Source organism: Bos mutus, chromosome 2 (genome assembly GCF_027580195.1).
Source record: "Bos mutus isolate GX-2022 chromosome 2, NWIPB_WYAK_1.1, whole genome shotgun sequence".
Classification (NCBI taxonomy): domain Eukaryota; kingdom Metazoa; phylum Chordata; class Mammalia; order Artiodactyla; family Bovidae; genus Bos; species Bos mutus.
Genome location: NC_091618.1, coordinates 59,794,542 through 59,814,228, shown reverse-complemented (window position 1 = coordinate 59,814,228; position 19,687 = coordinate 59,794,542). Strand labels below are relative to the sequence as shown.

At 40.3% G+C, this 19,687-nt stretch overlaps 1 protein-coding gene and 1 non-coding gene across 2 annotated transcripts in view; both read left to right on the top strand.

Moving 5' to 3' along the window:
* CNTNAP5 (contactin associated protein family member 5) overlaps positions 1 to 19,687 on the top strand; it is a 1,036,258-nt gene that overhangs the window by 120,937 nt on the left and 895,634 nt on the right. The window lies entirely within an intron of this gene.
* Positions 2,262 to 2,333, top strand: TRNAS-GGA (transfer RNA serine (anticodon GGA)). The gene has a single exon. It is a non-coding gene; the product is annotated as a tRNA-Ser (tRNA).

The window sequence follows — 19,687 nt, the reverse complement described above, 5'->3', positions numbered from 1 at the left end:
TAACGAACACTAAATCTATATGAACTAACAAAAGATGTGGAGTTTGAAATTGTGTCACCCAAATCATCTAGGACATGTGGTCTTTACACTTAAAGATTGTGATGCCCCATTTTCAATTAAATATAGTTCCCATTTTTTTCATCTTGTAATCATCTGAGGCTCTCAAGGATGGGGCCACGGCTATTCCATCATATGTAGCCCTAGTGAGTGTGTGTGTTAAGTCACTTCAATCATGTCCAACTCTTTGTGATGCTATGGATTGTAGCCTGCCAGTCTCTTCTGTCCATGGGGATTCTCAAGGCAAGAATACTGGAGTGGGCTACCGTGCCTTCTCCAGGGGATCTTCCTGACACAGGGATTGAACCTGAGTCTGTTACATCTACCTGCATTGGGAGGTGAGATCCTTACCACTAGTGCCACCTGGGAAGCCCATGTGGCCCCAAAGCTGTAGCTGAATTAGAGAGGCCTGAAAAATGGTCCTAAGACTTCATATTTTAAACTTTTTCATTACTGCAGCCATAGAGTGACCAGAAGTGGAAGACGAACTAACATGGGGGGGCAGTGGTGGTGAAATAACTAGTGCTAACCATAGGACTAAGGAGCTTCCCTGCTGGCTCAGTGGTAAAGAATCTCCTTCTTTAGATTCTCCTAAAGAATCTCCCAGAAGACTCAGGTTCGATCCCTGGGTCAGGTAGATCCCCTGGAGAAGGAAATGGCAAACTACTCCAGTGTTCTTGCCTGGGAAGTCTCATGGACAGAGGAGCCTGATGGGCTACAGTCCAAGGGGTTGCAAAAGAGCTGGACATGACTCAGTGACTAAACAACCACCACCACAAGACTAAAGTGTGTGTGTGTGTGTGTGTGTGTGTGTGTGTGTGCGCGCACGCGCGCATGTGTGTGAAATCCACAAAGTCAAGTAAACACTGGAACTGGCTGACTGGGAGCACTGGAGTCCTTCTGTATACATGGATTATATTAATTGTCACATCCTCCAGGCAGTGTCCCTGCATCAGGAAAGCTCTGGCAACTGTAAATAACATGCTCCTTGCTCTTTTACCATGGTATATGCTATTTTGTCATGAAGAGTCAGACACAACTGAGCGACTGAACTGAACTGATGCTGTTTTGTGTTTTGAGGATGTACCATTCCCAACTGCTTTAGGTCTTAGAAATAACATTCTCTAAGAGGTGACCCCTTCCTATCTAGACTAGATAATATGTCCCTGCCCTGGGTTATCCCATTTATCACTTTTTCCTTTCACATGACACATATTATGTTCCATGTACACACCCATCTTCTTTACCAGAGCTTGATTCCAAGAGCTAGATGGCCCTTTCCATCTCCACCCTTCACTGCATAGAATAGGCGTGGATGCAGCATTGAGGTTCCATCAGTGTTTTTTAAATGTTTGAATAAATAAAACTACCCATTACACTTTTATGATATCTATTTTTCTTTATTTAAAATTTGCTTTCCATGTTAATTTTAATTAGATTTTATTTGCATATAAGTGAGAAAAGAGAGGAAAGAAAGGAAAAGCTTCATTTTGGCTGCATCTACATAAGACTTGGTATGGAAAACAACTCTGTCAACCCAGTCTTTTGATCTTAAATTGTAATCAAACATAAACTCTGAGCTTATTCTCTAGTTATGTAGATGTCATGGCTTAGAATCCAATTTCATAAGTGAAACCCAATTCTAGAGAAATTTTCATTATCAATACTCATGTGTTGAACATAAAACATTGCTGTTTTGGATTTTTTTCTTAAGGATGAAATTAAAACTCATGTCCAACTGTAAGGTGCTTACATTCTGATAAGGAGAGATGGATATATATGTGTGTGTGTGTGTTTGCCAGGTATAGAAATAGTATCAGCAGCAGTAGAGATCAGGATGAATTTGTACTTGCCAGTGAACAGATGGCAAGCCTTGCACATGTGGAGAAATTGGTGGCCATTCTGGGTGAAAGAAATTACAAGATCATGGCCACCCAGGGTCTTGTAGCCTGGAGATTGATGCTGTTTTGCTGAAGTAAACAGTCTGTGGAGAAGGGCACTAGGTCATAAACCAGGAGATAAGCCAAAGGGATGCCCAGCCAAGGCTTTCTCTACTGTGTTTGGTATTTGGGGACAATTCAGTTTTGCTGGATTTCCTGGAGAAGTTCAGAGCAGTGAGCACAGATTTCCTCAATGAAAAACAAAGAATTAAAAAGTGCTAGATAAAAGAGATACATTAGAGATTATTCATGACAGATAGGGCTTCCCTGGTGGCTCAGAGGTTAAAGCATCTGCCTGGAATGCGGGAGACCCAGGTTCGATCCCTGGGTTGGGAAGATCCCCTGGAGAAGTAAATGGCAACCCACTCCAGTACTCTTGCCTGGAGAATCCCATGGAGGGAAGAGCCTGGTAGGCTACAGTCCATGGGGTGAGGAAGCCTAGGGCAGAAAGCTGGAGGAGCAGAGGCCCCTCCCCCTTGTCTGTGACTACATCTCATAGGTGTTTGTGGTCAGAGTTGGAGAAACCCAATTCCTGACTAAAGGCTGAATGTCCCTGGGCTCCTTTTCTTTTGCATCTGCAGGTGTTGCTCCTACACAACAACAGGTGAGGGCAGAGAGGCCAGCATACAGTAGGGCCCACAGGTTCTTAAACATATTTGTGTTATGATTCATATATCAAAATTGTTTCTTCATTCAGGATATTTAGAATGATTCAACACTCCTATCCTGGAGGACCTTGCATTCTTAATGGAGCTGTATTAAGTGAAGTTTTAGTATGGAGCCTAACACACCAATGTGAAGGGGCCATGGCTTTTATTATTTTTTTTAATTTTATTTTTAAACTTTACATAATTGTATTAGTTTTGCCAAATATCAAAATGAATCCATCACAGGTATACATGTGTTCCCCATCCTGAAGCCTCCTCCCTCCTCCCGCCCCATACCATCCCTCTGGGTCATCCCAGTGCACTAGCCCCAAGCATCCAGTATCGTGCATCGAACCTGGACTGGCATCTCGTTTCATACATGATATTTTACATGTTTCAATGTCATTCTCCCAAATCTTCCCACCCTCTCCCTCTCCCACAGAGTCCATAAGACTGTTCTATACATCAGTGTCTCTTTTGCTGTCTCCTACACAGGGTTATTGTTATCATCTTTCTAAATTCCATATATATACGTTAGTATACTGTATTGGTGTTTTTCCTTCTGGCTTACTTCACTCTGTATAATAGGCTCCAGTTTCATCCACCTCATTAGAATGGATTCAAATGTTTTCTTTTTAATGGCTGAGTAATACTCCATTGTGTATATGTACCACAGCTTTCTTATCCATTCATCTGCTGATGAACATCTAGGTTGCTTCCATGTCCTGGCTATTACAAACAGTGCTGTGATGAACATTGGGGTACACGTGTCTCTTTCCCTTCTGGTTTCCTCAGTGTGTATGCCCAGCAGTGGGATTGCTGGATCATATGGCAGTTCTGTTTCCAGTTTTTTAAGGAATCTCCACACTGTTCTCCATAGTGGCTGTACTAGTTTGCATTCCCACCAACAGTGTAAGAGGGTTCCCTTTTCTCCACACCCTCTCCGGCATTTATTATTTGTAGACTTTTGGATCGCAGCCATTCTGACTGGTGTGAAATGGTACCTCATAGTGGTCTTGATTTGCATTTCTCTGATAATGAGTGATGTTGAGCATCTTTTCATGTGTTTGCGATCTTGAGAAAGAAGAATGGAACTGGAGGAATCAACCTACCTGACTTCAGGCTCTACTACAAAGCCACAGTTATCAAGACAGTATGGTACTGGCACAAAGACAGAAATATAGATCAATGGAACAAAATAGAAAGCCCAGAGATAAATCCACGCACATATGGACACCTTATACTTGACAAAGGAGGCAAGAATATACAACGGATTAAAGACAATCTCTTTAACAAGTAGTGCTGGGAAAACTGGTCAACCACTTGTAAAAGAATGAAACTAGAACACTTTCTAACACCATACACAAAAATAAACTCAAAATGGATTAAAGATCTAAACGTAAGACCAGAAACTATAAAACTCCTAGAGGAGAACAAAGGCAAAACACTCTCTGACATACATCACAGCAGGATCCTCTATGACCCACCTCCCAGAATATTGGAAATAAAAGCAAAAATAAACAAATGGGACCTAATTAAACTTAAAAGCTTCTGCACATCAAAGGAAACTATCAGCAAGGTGAAAAGACAGCCTTCAGAATGGGAGAAAATAATAGCAAATGAAACACCTGACAAACAACTAATCTCAAAAATATACAAGCAACTCCTACAGCTCAACTCCAGAAAAATAAATGACCCAATCAAAAAATGGGCCAAAGAACTAAATAGACATTTCTCCAAAGAAGACATACAGATGGCTAACAAACACATGAAAAGGGGCCATGGCTTTTAGAAATAAGTATACGAGCCTTTAGGGGCCTCCCCAGTGGCACTGGTGGTAAAGAACCTGCCTGCCAAAGAAGGACTCATAAGAGATACAGGTACTATCCCTGGGTTGGGAAGCTTCCCTGGAAGAGGGCATGGCAATCAACTCCAGTATTTTTGCCTGGAGAATCCCACAGACAGAGGAGCCTGGCAGGCAATGGCCCATAGGGTCACTCAGAGTCAGACAGGATTGAAGTGACGTAGAAGCATACGTGCTATTTCATATAGACCTTTCATTTTTATTTTCATTTAGGTATTTCACTAAGATTCACTACTTTATCTTTTTTTAAACTTTTATTTTATATTGGTATACAGAATGGCTACCCACTCTAGTATTCTTGCCTGGAGAATTTCAGGGACAGAGGAGCCCAGCAGGCTAGGTCCATGGGGTTGCAGAGTTGGATATGACTAACCAACTGACACACCTAGTTAATTTACAGTATTGTGTTAGTTTCAGATGTGGCTAAGTGATTCAGTTACACATATATCCCCTCTTTTTCAGACTCTTTCCCCATATAGATGATTACAGAATATTGAGTATAATTCTCTGTGTTATATGGTAGGTCCCTTTTGGTTGTTTTGTGTATAATAGTATAGATATGTTAATCCCAAACTCCTAATTTATGCCCCCCCCACCACGTTTTCCCTTTAGTAACTGAAAGTTTGTTTTCATAATCTATGAGTCTGTTTCTGTTTTGTAAATAAATTCATTTGTATGAGTTCATCCTTAAACTGCCACGCATTGAACCTTCCACTAAACCGGCGGTCTCCGAGCACCTGGAGCTCCAGGGTAAGCTGTGCTGTACTCTCAAAACCAAATTGAAGAATTAGTCCCTGAGGTTGAAAGAAAATCTATTTGATTTGGTTACTGACAGAAGAATAAGTGGCTCTATTACTCCTCTCTAATCTCTTAAGAAGGTGTAGAGGAGCCCACATGATCTGAGCCTCTCCAGTTGCTAACCCTCCAGTATCTGTCTCTGTCTCCCCTTCTCACACTGTATCATTCTCTCTTATACACACTCAGCTCTGTATCAGCCTTCTTGAATAACTCATGATTCTACAAGGAGTTATGCTCCACCCACTGCCATCAGCTTTTGCATAGAGAACTGTTCCTCCCTAGAATACTTCTTGCCTCTTCCTTCCAAGATGCCGTTGATGCTGTTTATTATATTTGAGACAATATAGACAAGGACATATTTTCTTACACTTCAATCCTACAACTGTTCAGACTTTATTTCTTCATAGAAATAAACCTCTATGGTAATTGTCCATTCACTTGTTTTACTTTTTCTGCTATAAGACTATGAGCTACTCCTAAGCACAGGCCATCATTTTTATTTTTAATCAAGAAATTCTGGGACTTCTCTGGTGGTCCAATGGAAAAGAGTCTGAGCTCCCAATGCAGCAGGCCCGAGTTTGACCCTGATTGGGGAATTAGATTCCATGTGCTGCAACTAAAGAATTCATATGCCATAACTAAAGATCCCAGGTGCCATAGCTAAGACATGGTGCAGCCAAATAAATAAATAAAAATACTTTTTAAAGAAATAAATTCTAGTATCTTTATAGTAAGGATAAACAGTGCTGAATAAGGTATTTGATAGAAATCTCCCTGTTTCCAGAACTACAACACTCACCCGTGAGTATGCATACACAGACACACACAGAGGTCTAAGCTGAAAAAAAATCTCCAAAATGCCATCTGATCACCCTCAGGCTACTGAACAAATAACTATTCCCATTTGAAAGATGTTAAAGAGAAGTTGATATAATCTCCTAGAGCAGGCCCAGCCCTGGACAAAGCAGTGGTACAATTTGCTTTGAGAACTCACCTGTGTTGGTGTAGCCTTCTTCAGACGACTTTCACCTCCTCTCTGGAAGGTGAATGGGGTCTCGGTACTGACACCTAGAGATCCTGTATTTGTCACCTGAGAAAACTTCAATATGCTCACATACAGGGTGTTTCAGAGAGTGGCAAAGGAGACTGGTCTATATCTACTTCCTTTGGCTTCTTATTGGACTTGGTATTGCTGAATAGAGATATTTGAGAATTCTGTGCCCAATCACTGTCATTAATCACAGTAAGGAATTGATGTTTTCAAGTATCTGTAGTGGGATTTTGAGCTTTGAATTTCATGGGAAGAATTGAAATATGATAAATATTGATAACAACTATAAATAGCAGGCAGCTGACAAAAATTGTCACTGCTGGTATGTTGAATTATGCAATTAAAAAAAAATTAATGAGCAGTATTTCATTTTATCCTCAGAATGGCTCAGTTAAAGCAGGTGAGACAGAGGCTGCTATTTCATTAACAATGAGAAAAGAACATCAAGGCGCAGAGAGGAAGAGCCAGGTATTTGAAGTCAGGAAGCTGGTGCCAGCTCTCGACACCAAGGCAGATGTACTTTCCAGAAGCTGCCACTTCAGTTCAGATCCTAGCTGCTAATGTCCAGATGCCTAATGTGCCCAAATCATTCACACCACTGTTTTGTTCTAAAATGCAACCTACACACATGTGTGAGTGCACACACACACACACGTCCTCTCCTAATGCTTCCTAAACAAGAGGTAGGACACAAGTATATTAGAAATTTTTCAAATCAAATTCAACTTCTTTCAGTGCTAAGGACCTGAACACTCCAGCCATTTCACTCAGGAGTTCCTCTTCTAAAAATTTACTTTAGATAAAGAGCCAAGGGCACAGATTTTGATGTTCATCTCAGAATTATGAAAGTCAATATTTGAAAACAAACTTTGACATTAGAAGAACACTCAGAGAATTTATGTTGTATCCATCTTGGGAAGCTGTCAAACTTCTCACTTGCAAAGAATATTTTACAAGCTGTGAGATGTTTGTGACTTTAAATAAGTACATTAAGAATAAATAATGAAAACTATATCAAATTGTTATTAGTAGGCATCTTGAATCATACACTTATGGATGATTTTGTTTTCTTTGTTTTAGTCATAATATTTAAAAATAAGTGTATTTGAGTAATAAAAGTTAAGATTTATTAGTAAAAATGATAAACTTAATGTATCTTTTCATTTAGTGTGCCATGTTGAGTTCCTCTTATAGCCACTATTCTAAGAGGCTAAAATACACCAGTCTCTACCTTGTGGAGCTCACATTTGTGTGGGTGGGAGGTTGGAGAGACACAAGTTTGATAATAAGCAATAAACATGCCAAATAAATGACATGACATTTCTTCATTTAACAAACAGTTTATAATGATTTCTCTGTGCCAGCTGATACTCTAATTAGAAGATGACATTAAAACAAGGAAAAAAAAACTGTATAGGATACAGAGCTTACAGGCAAAGGGTGAGTTGCAATTTTAAATAAGATGAGCAGAGGAGAGCTCATCATTGACAGGGTAGCCTTTGAACAAAGTCACAGAAGAGGTGACAGCCTTAATCAAAACAGTTCCTTATTTGAAATCTTGGGGCCAGGTCTGTTTTCAGAATTTTTCAAAATTTAGAGAAGAAATTACATGCATGTATTGTTAACTAATACTTCAATGGGGCCCAAGGCAGTACTCTTTATCAAAGGCATTGCTATTGTTGCAGGGCAACATAGGAATATTCACACAAAGTGGTATCTATCAAGAATATATTTGTTGTTTTTGTTCAGTCGCTAAGTTGTGTCAAACTCTTTGCGACACCATGGGCTGCAACATGCCAGGCTTCCCTGTCCTTCACTAGCTCCTGGAGTTTCCTCAAATGTATGTCCATCGAATCAGCGATGCCATCCCACCATCTCATCCTCTGTTGCCCTCTTCTCCTCCCGGACTCTATTAGCCCACATCAGTTCAGGTTTGGTTTCTCCACTAAATATGTTGCAGGGAATAGTTGTTTAATTTCAAGCCTTTTTGGATTTCAGAAACACAAACAAGGGGCTGTAAGATTTTGTGATACTCTGCAATCTCAGATAACCTTTTGTATTTATTGTCATCATGGTGTTCCCCTTTTGCTCCACGTGCATTCTGATAACAGTGCAGCTCAAAGATGGACTTGGAACAGTTCAGATGTTAGTGGATGGTGTGGGTTCCTTACTGCCTGTGCTGATGAGCTATCACCAGAAATCCAAATGGCCCAGGCTTTCCTACCAGAGGGGATTCCTGCTCTGCAATGAGACTTAGGGTAGCTTACTCCTGAATGTTCCTCCACTGTAAGAAAATGCTAGTCCATAAAGGCACAAATATTTTGCATAATCTCCTGATAGCCATCTTGTGTGCATGCTCATTCAGTCATGTCTGACTCTTTGTGAGCCCACAGACCCCACCAAGGCTCCTCAGTCCATAGGATTTTTCCAGCAATAATACCACTGAGACAGCTGGGTATTCTGATGGCCATCTTAAACAGCAACTATTTCAAAGGCAATGCACTGACATGGATACACTTGAGAGATGAATAAAATCCACACTTTGTATTGTGAACCTGATGCTGGTATATGTAAGGAATTCATTAAGTATGAGTTGAGGAAATATTTGAATAAATGAAGATGCCTGGCTGCATGCTCATCCACATTTGCTGCTCACTCTTTGCCCCACTCTGGAGTCTCCCAGGTGAACTGCTTCATGTTCTAAGCTACACTGAATGCTTTCAAATATTCTCAATTTGTTTTGGCTTACATATTCCAAAAGCTAATTAAAAAAATACTTTACCATGGAAAAGTCACACTGCCATGAGGCAAAGACTTGTTTTTGTTCTGTGCTGTATTCTCAGGTCCTTAAACTGTGCCTATAAAACAGTAGACATCATATATATAATATTTATGTATGTGTACATATATATATAAAACTTTCAGAAGCAACATACAAACACACATATATGGAATTATGTATACATGGAATTGTAACTGTATTTTATTATATCTCCAATTCTATATATATATATGGGAGTCAAGAATATTGCCACAACTGCCCTTAAACACTCTGAATTCCTATAAAATTCAGGGCAAATATGCTTTTCTATTTTTTTGGACTCCAGGTTAATTGTATAAGTTCAGTTCAGTTCAGTTGCTTAGTTGTGTCCGACTCTTTGTGACCCCAAGGACTGCAGCATGCCAGGCCTCCCTGTCCATCACCAGCTCCTGGAGTTTACTCAAACTCAGGTCCTTTGAGTCGACGATCCCCTCCAACCATCTTATCCTCTGTCATCCCCTTCTCCTCCTGCCTTCAATCTTTCCCAGCATCAGGGTCTTTTCAAATGAATCAGTTCTTCACATCAGATGGCCAAAGTATTAGACTTTCAGCTTCATCATCAGTCCTTCCAATGAATATTCAGGACTGATTTCCTTTAGGATGGACTGGTTGGACTTCCTTGCTGTCCAAGGGACTCTCAAGAGTCTTCTCCAACACCACAGTTCAAAAGCATCAATTCCTCTGCACTCAGCTTTCTTTATAGTTCAATTCTCACATCCCTACACGACTCCTGGAAAAAGGCAAAGCTTTGACTAGACGGATCTTTGTTGGCAAAGTAATGTCTCTGCTTTTTAATATGCTGTCTAGGTTGGCCATAACTTTTCTTCCAAGGAGTAAGCGTCTTTTAATTTCATGGCTGCAGTCACCATCTGCAGTGATTTTGGAGCCTCCCAAAATAAATTATGTCACTGTTTCCATTGTTTCCCCATCTATTTGCCACGAAGTGATGGGACCAGATGCCATGATCTGAGTTTTCTGAATGTTGACTTTTAAGCCAACTTTTCCACTCTCCTCTTTCACTTTCCTCAAGAGGCTTTTAGTTCCTCTTCACTTTCTGCCATAAGGGTGATGTCATCTGCATATCTAAGGTTATTCATATTTCTCCCGGCAATCTTGATTCCAGCTTGTGCTTCATCCAGTCCAGCATTTCTCATGATGTACTCTGAATATAAGTTAAATAAACAGGTTGACAATAGATAGCCTTAATGTACTCCTTTCCCGATTTGGAATCAGTCTGTCATTCCATGTCCAGTTCTAATTGTTGCTTCTTGACTTGCATACAGGTTAATTGTATACAGTACTTGTTTACTTGGGACCCATCATGGCTGTGAGCGTTCCATTAAATTCATTTTTATTTCCAACCAGATCATCTAACCCTTCTCCAGTCAGTCTTGCCATAAGTCCTACTCCACCCACTCCAGTATACCATTCTTCTAGTCATGACATTATTTGGGGTCCTTTATATGATATTTTATTTTGATAAGTGAGCAAGGAGAAAATGTGAATGTTCAGACACTAAACCTTGATGCAAGAAGGAGAGGAAATAGTAGTTTGCTACGTGTGATCCAAGGTCGTGCCTGTTACAGAGCAGAGGAGCCTATAAAGAATCAAGCTTATTCCCAAGGCAGTGAAAATGGAGGTTAATATCACAAACAAGCCAGCTTCACAGTTGCATTATCTGGATTCAGAGCTCTTTAGGATGTGTAACCAGGGCAAATAGCCTGATTTTCTACATTACTTCTCCTTAGCTTAAAAAAAAAAAATCTTCTTTGAACAAAAGGAAAACAAAAACAAAAAAAAATACCCTTTTCAAGGGCCATGAGTTCTGGGAGCAGGCATAAAATGAACAGGGAGAATGCAGGGGAGAAATAATGCCATTGAGGCTGCAGGCTCTCCTTCTCCTCTGACAGCGCTGGCTGTAAAGTAAAACCCTGCAGTTTCTACGGAGCCAAGAAGCATGAGACAGCTCACATCTGGCCAGGCTACCTGAGAGTGTTTTGTTTCTGCCAGAACAGTCCCCTTGGCACTTGTGAGGACCAACTTCTTAACTTCCTGGACCACTCCTGCTGGTGATGATCCTGAGTTTTGACTTTAGCTGCTGTTCAACTACCTCTCTCCTGGCAGTTGAAAATCTAAGCTTCTGTCTCTCTTACATCCTCTGCATCACTCCAAAACATCTTGGAAATGGTGAAGCAGAAGAAAAAGTCCTCAATTCTGTCTACTTAAAACAAACACTATAGTGGGACTTCCCTGGTGGTCTAGTGGTTAGGAGTCTGCACTTTCACTGCTGAAGGCTGTGGCTCAATCCCTGGTAGGGGAACTAAGAAAGACCCCATAAGCCACGTGGCAAGGCCAAAAACAAAAAGATACTATGGAAAGTAAAGGATTTAATTCCCAAACAAAACATTTTTTTTTTTTACAAGGCCCTGTGAAATGTATTTCTGATTTTAAAGGAACAGAACTGGAAACTGGAAAGTATATGTCTGCTGTTATACCTAAATATATAAAAATTTTAATACCTATTATATTTGTCAATGTGCTAAACAAACTGAGACTTGAAATGCAGAGACACACGGTTTTAAACATGCCTAAGATGCAAGTACCTCAGCTTGTTTATTCATTGTGTGCAGCCATTAATTCCCTTACCCAATAAAAGTTATAACTACAAGCCAGGGGCTCTGCTGGTAACTTGCAAATGGCCATTGATAAGGATAATAGGAACATATAATCTAGAGATGCTGGGTTAGAGACTTGGGGTATTTATTGCTCAGGATCCCCACCCCTGTTCTGAAGGGCTCTCAGTTATTTTTATTGACACACCCAAATCTGTACAGTTATTTTAAGAGTATGCCTCAGGATTTCCCTGTTGGTTCAGTGGTTAAGATTCCACACGCCCAGTGCAGAGGGACCAGGTTCAATCCCTGATCGGGAGTTAGATCTAGCATTCTGCAAATAAAAGACCCTGCACACTGCAATGAAGATCACACATCCTGCAGTTAAGACTTGGCACAGCCAAATAGCTAAATTTAAGGGAAATTAATAATAAAAAGGGTGTGCCTATTTAATACCTACTCCTTGCCCATGCATTAAGCTTTGTGCTAGGAATGCACATGTAATAAACTCAGAATGTGGAAAGTGTCTCGAGGGCAGGCGGCACACGAGGAGTCCTAAGTTAAGGGCCAATTTAGTGTAGGATGTGATGCTGTACCTAAGATCCCATACTGCGACAGAGAAAAGAGGGTTCTAGAATGTAGAGAGAGCACATGACCAGAGCCCATGGGAGAGACAGCCTGCCATGGAAAAAAATTCAAGATAGCTGGATCATTGAATACACAGGGAGAGCAGTTCATTACAGGGAGTGAATTGGTCTGGAGTTTGTGATAAGAAGACTTGGGGCTGGTATTAGGAATTTGGGCTGTCTCATAAAAGCAATCCCACGCCATGGAAGATTTGCAAACAGAGGACAGACAGAAACACATTCTCTCCCGTATCCTTCAGATTCATCCTGCTCTGCCTGCAGGATGACTGTCCCTTCTCTGACCATCCACTTGAACTTTCTTTCAGGACTTGGTGGTAATGCTAACCTTGCGAGAAGGACTTGGGCGTGTGATGAACCACATTTAAAAATCTACTCTGCCACTTGCTGGATGTGAGATTTTAGACATCGCCTTGCAAAGATGTTCTTCCTTAATTGGGCCTCCTAATGGGCTACTAATTAAGTCTATGTTTCAACACTTTAAAAATGTTCTCCTCTGTTGTCGTTGTCATATGAATTTCAATTAAATGTCTTAACTCACTGGCCTTGGGCACTTAAGTGGATTGCCAAGATGAAGTCATTTAAACATATATATCTATTTCAAGACCGCTTATGTGAAAGATAACAAAGGAACTAGCTCTGTGAAGTTTTCCCATGGAGATGATAATGAACCCTTGTCTCCTCAGCCTTAATAATCCTTGTTTATCCTTCTGCCAGGCAGCTTAGTGATAAAGAATCTGTCTGCCAAGCAAGGGGATGTGGGTTCAATCCCTGGGTTGGAAAGATACCCTGGAGAAAAAAATGACAATCTACTCCAATATTCTTGCCTGGGAAATCCCATGGACAGAGGAGCCTGGCAGGCTACAGTCTATGGGGTTTGAGAGTCAGACCTGACTTAGAAACTGAACAGCAACAGCAGCGTCATTTTGCTGAGGTTGGCAAAGATCTCAGACCCAAGAATCGAGAAAGAACAAGCATAATTAGATTATGGGAATGTAAGCTGGTGCAGCCACTAAGGAAAATAGTTTGGAGATTCCTCATAAAACTACAAATAGAGTTGCCATATGATCCAGCAATGCCATTCCTTGGCATATATACAGAGAAAACTATAACTTAAAAAGATACATGCACCCCTATGTTCATAGCAGCATTATATATGATAGTCAAGACATGGAAGCAACCTAAATGTCCATTTACAGATGAATGGATAAAGAAGATGTGGTACAAATATACTATGGAATGCTACTTAGTCTTAAAAAAGGAGTAAATAATGCCATTTGCAGCAACATGGATGTACTTAGAGATTATCATACTAAATGAAGTAAATTGGAAAGAGAAAGACAAATATCATAAGATTACATTTGTGTTGAATCTAAAATATGACATAAATGAACTTATCTATGAAACAGTCTCACAGGCACAGAGAATAAGACTTGTGGTTTCCAGGAGACAGAGGTTGGGGAGAGTGATGGATAGGGAGTTGAGATTAATAGATGAAAATATTATGTATAGAATAGATAAACAACAAGGTTCTACTGTATAGCAAAGGGAACTATAGTCAATATCCTGTGATAAAACATAAAGGAAAAGAATAAGAAAAAGGATATATATATATATACACACACACACACACACACATGTGTATATATTTGAATCACTTTTCTGTGAGGCAGAAATTAACACAACATTATAAATCAAGTATACTTCAATTATTTAAGAAAAAGAATAGCAGTCAGTAGTTTATCCTGGACATATACTGCATGTGTTTGACCCAAAGGTACATGTGTCCTTAGTCATATAATAATGCATTAATTATCTGGTAAGCATCAGACACTTATTAAGAAAACTGAAACTTCTTAAAGGGCAGGTAAGTGGAAGAAAGAAAACAAACTTATCTGGCATCCACTAAAAGCATAATGGCAGGTGTTTTTCCTGTGTGGTGGTTCATTCACTTAAACTCGACCAAAACTGTGAAGTAGAGTTCACAGTGAACTGTGACCAAAGCGTTTTATAGATAAGGATGCAGAGCCTTGAGAGAGGTATGGTGACTTGCTGGGTGAGCTCTAGCTTTTGTCTACCAGTAAACATACAGGAGAGTTGTAAAAACAAGGCATGTCTACCCGTCCATGATCATTAATGAATGGTCCCTTCATGAAGAAACATAAAAATAAAACTTGATTTTTTTTTTTCCTGAATACATACTACCTGCTAGGCACTGTGCTAAGCATATTGGATCCATTATTCCATTGAATCCCTTACATAAATCTAGGTGGTAGAGTAGGTTCTATTATTCTCCAGATTTTATAGACAGAAAGCTGAGACTCTGGCAGGTGAAGCAAATAGCCTAAGACCTTCAAGAGTAAAAAGCAGCAGAGCTGGAATTACAGATCTGCCTTTTGATGTCACCTTTGTTCTTATCCATTCCACTTATGCACAATAATGTAATTATTACATACCAGGTGAAATTAAAGGTGGTATATTATTTATAGTATTCAAAGTTAATATTGGTTAATGAGGATTTGCAGAGCAGGTTTTGTGGAGGCAGAAGGCAGAATGCAGCAGGCAGGGGATGGGTGGCTGGAGAGTATCCAGAAACTAGAGAGGGAAATGAAGGGCATTCCAAGCAAGGTGACATCATGAGCAAGTCAGGGTTTTGGAGAGAAACAGGTCAGAGCTGAGGGATCTTAAAGAGAATATCAAGCCAGAGTGTAAATTTCAATTTTGAAGAAAATAGTTAGTTATAGTATTCTGTGATACTATACAGCCCTGTGCTTGGTAATCACATTTCTCCTCTAGTTTTCTATGAAAAGAAAAGTTGTAACTCAGAGACAGGCCAATGAAAACCATCCTCATTCATCAACTTTGGTTGCTATGGAAACTCTTGGTGACACTCTGTACAGAATTCTGGAATCAAGGTCATCTAGACTATCCCTGGGGTTGGTTCTGCTTAGAATATTTTAGGAGTGATTAGTCAAGCTAAAACTACCCTCCAGCTAGGGGTAGCAGTTGAGGTTAGGATTATTGATAGTATGGTTTATAAACACTTAACCCTTTATAACATAATGACAAGAGTTAAATAATTCATTTTGCTCACTGATTTTTTGAAAAATGGAGAAAGGATGATGCCACTAATCCAAAAATTAGGGAAAAAGTAGAAAACTAGAAAAATAAATAGCTATGAATTATGAAATGACCCATGCACAATAATGCTACTTAATAGATATTTTAAAATGGTAGTTGCTATCATTTAGAGAGGACACAGAATACTGGTTTAAAGTGTGACCCCTGGCAGAGGCTCATGCCAGATTCAGGTCCTAATGTGGCTCTCTGGGAACTGAGGATTAAGGGAGGAAAGATGAACTCACTAACCTTCCATCTCAACTGAATATTGGGGATATGCCCTCCTTAGTTTCAAGTTTTGCTTATTTGTTGGCTTTACTTTTATAGTATTGTCTTCCCTAAGATGGAAAGAGCTTAGTAATTGTCTATCAGCTTAATTCAGATCCACCCAGGGTGGACCTGGAGACAAATATTCACCTGCAAGTAGTTTGTCTGGAAAATAAAGGGAGGAGCATCAGAGGCCTGGAAGCCAGTCAGGGAAGAGAGAGCATCACATAATGTGTTATCCACTAAAGGAGGTCGGGAGAGGGGAATTAGGAACTAAATTCCACTGGAAGAATTTATGGGGGCCAGTGTAGAACACAACCCAGTGGGGTGAGTAGGTTCATCAGTGCTGGGCTGAGGGATGCTTGCAAGGAGCAGTAAGTCTCTGGTACTTTCATCCTTCTATTTGATGGGCAAAGAGGCCTCCTGTGGGGAGAGAATGTCTTCAGATGAAGAAAAGGAAGAGGGATATAGGGGAAATACGTTTTTTAAAATATTTACTTATTTAAATATTTTGTTTGGCTGCACCGCATCTCAGTTGTGGCACATGGGATCTAGTTCCTGACCAGGGATCAAACTCAGCCCTTCACCCTGGGAGCTTGGAGTCTTAGCCACTGGACTAACAGGGAAGTTCCTTGCAGGGAGAATTCTAATGTGTGGAAGTGTTAAAGTTAAGGACATATGGGTGGGTATCACTAGCATCTGCTGTACTTTCCCTAGCTCAAAGCAGACAGTATTGTCTCCATAAATATCTGTCAAATGAATGACCTATAGGATGAATGCACCCTCTAGCACTGTGTGGTTCTTTCTCTGGTTGCACATTCGAATCAGATGGGAAGCTTTTAAATACCGTTACATCCAAGCCCTAATGCAGACCAATTAAATCAAAGTCAGAATGTTTAATAGCCAGGACAGAGAACCACTGCTCTTGCTCAACTAATGTATGAATTATTTCTACCAAATTCCTGACAGATGGCCATATAATCTCTTTTTGAAATCCTTCTTGGGAGGGACTTTGCTATTCTCAAAAACAAAGCATTCCCTTTCTCGACAGCACTAATTATTCCAATGTTTTGTCCTTATATTGAGCCAAAATTTGCCTCTATACCTTCCATCAGTCATCCACTCTCTGCACTTCTAGAATAAAGCAAAATGAGTCTATTCCATTTTCTACATGACTGCCCGTTAGATATTCAAAGGCAGTCATAATGCCCTAACTTGACCTTCATTTTTCACACTCCAAACACACTTAGCTCTTTCAACAACTGCTATTCAACCTGCTCTAATCATATTTGAGTATGCCAATTCACTTTTATCCTGCAGAATTTTCAGTTGAACCCAAGGTCCATGTTTGCATGTGGAAATATAAAGAGGACCATGTGTTAAATGAAGTGTGTGTATGTGTATGTGTGTGTGTAAAAGTTATCAGTGATGGGTTCACTTAAAGTATATTCACTTGAATTGTCTTATTAAAGAGAAACAGGGCCTCCACTTTTTCTTTCCCATCCCCCAGAATTTGCCTCTTCTAACCATGTTTATTTTTCTCTTTTGGCTAATTTGTTTGAACACCTTAGTTCTTACATTGCCTTTAGGGCAATGCAGAAATCTTTTTAGTATGCATAACATGAATGTTTAGATTGAGGTTTGTCACCTGTCCTTTCGATAAGTACTGAGCCACAGAATTCATGAACTCAAAAACAAAATAAAATCAATATGTTTGCTCTTGAGAGAAAAAGATTTAGTTGCTGTGGTACTCCAGGGAAAGCAATTCTGAGCTCAGTGACCAGATCTGCTACAAATGTAGAGGGCAAGCAGGTGGATCTCTTCTGGACAAATTTGATGGAATAAGATGCAGTGAGTCTTTCCTGTACTACAGACAGTCAGCATGCCTGGCTGTCTCTGCTCCAACACAAAATAGAACTCCAGTGGGCTTTGCAGAGTGCCTCTAAAAGAAAGTTTGGGGTAAAAGCGATTTTGTGCCAGTGAATGTAACATGATCTCCAAAAACACATATAGGCCAGTGAATGTAGCATAATCTCAGAAAACACAAATAGAATTGGCTGATGGCTGCAATCAGTAATCTTGATCTGGAAATAGGATTAAGGCTTTGACTCTCACAATCAAGTCTGAAACAACTGTTAGGAGAGAATTTGATATACTGCCAGGGCCAAGGATGAGGCAGTGGGACATACAGTCAAGATGACTTAAGAACAAGAGGAAAAACCTGTATCAGAGAGACAGCACTGTACCCACAGGTACACCACTGATCATCATAATGATTCTAGTGATATTTGATTCCCAAGCCTTGTTTGATGCCACTGTGAAATGAAAGAAGATTATCAGCCAAACAACCATAGTAATGATAGGAACTAATGTCTGTGCCAGTCCCAGAGTGAGAATCCAGTGAATGTGAACATTTTGTCTAATTGTTAAGTGTTAATAGACCTAGAAGGTCTGGGTTAAACCCAAGATCCATCATGCACCTAGTCATGTGATCCAGGAAAGTCTTTTATTATCTCTGTGCCTTAGCTACAAATGGGATTTTAAGAAGAATTACTTTGTGGGGTTATAGTGACGACTGACCGATCTGATACATATGTAAAGCTCAGAGAAGGCAATGGCACCCCACTCCAAGACTTTTGCCTGGAAAATCCCATGAATGGAGGAGCCTGGAAGGCTGCAGTTCATGGGGTCGCTGAGGGTCAGACACCACTGAGCAACTTCACTTTCACTTTTCACTTTTCACTTTCATGCATTGGAGAAGGAAATGGCAAACCACTCCAGTGTTGTTGCCTGGAGAATCCCAGGGACGGGGGAGCCGGGTGGGCTGCTGTCTATTGGGCTGTACAGAGTTGGACACGACTGAAGCGACTTAGCAGCAAAGCTCATGGAGTAGAGCCTGGCACATGATAAGCATGCAAAAGTGTTAACTAGTATTTAAGGGTCTGTCCTTAATTGTTTCCCATTAGTTCCAAAACCTTCAGGGCTCAGGTTTTTCAAGTGTAAAACAGAGGAAGGTTTTTAGAGTCCTTGAAGATGCTGGCTCTATTTCAGTGCTTCTCTGTGCATTGCTGCATTTAACAAATTGCTCTGGGAATCTGGTTGTGGTCTGTCTCCCAAAGCTGCGTTCTTTCTAAGAGAAGAATTTGGGTCTTAACTTCCCAGGGTCTGGCTCTTAGAGTGCATGGAGGAAATGTGTTTTGAATGAATGAATGAAGTGCTGTGTATAAAAATTCATTAACACCTGTCCCTGTGCCTTTGGGGCTTGGCTTCTCTGCTTCTCTGTGGAGAGGCAGCTGTGCCAGGTTCTCAGAGTCGGGAGAGCAAGAGGCAAATTTCAGCTCCTCTGTTTTCTCATTTTCCTGACTTATTTTTCCTTCCAAGTTATTCCATCTTTATGATTCCTTTATTGCTGTTTCCCCACTTACCTCTTTTTAAATCTTGTTAAATTGCATAATTCTAATCTATTATACAATTTCTTTCAGAAGAAAGAAGGGTATAAATACCAAAAGATAGATAATACCATTTTTATGATTTGGAATAAGTTATGTAACTTCTCTGAGTCTATTCCTTTGCTACATGGGAACTTCCCTGATTTCTCAGTTGGTAAAGAATCCACCTGCAATGCAGGAGACCCCAGTTCAATTCCTGGGTGGGGAAGATCCCCTGGAGAAGGGGAAGGCTACCCACTCCAGTATTCTTGGGCATCCCTTGTGGCTCAACTGGTAAAGAATCTGCCTGCAATGTGGGAGACCTGAGTTCAATCCCTCAGTTGGGAAGATCCCCTGGAGAAGAGAAAGGCTACCCACTCCAGGATTCTGGCCTGAAGAATTCCATGGACTGTATAGTCTATGGGGTAACAAAGAGTC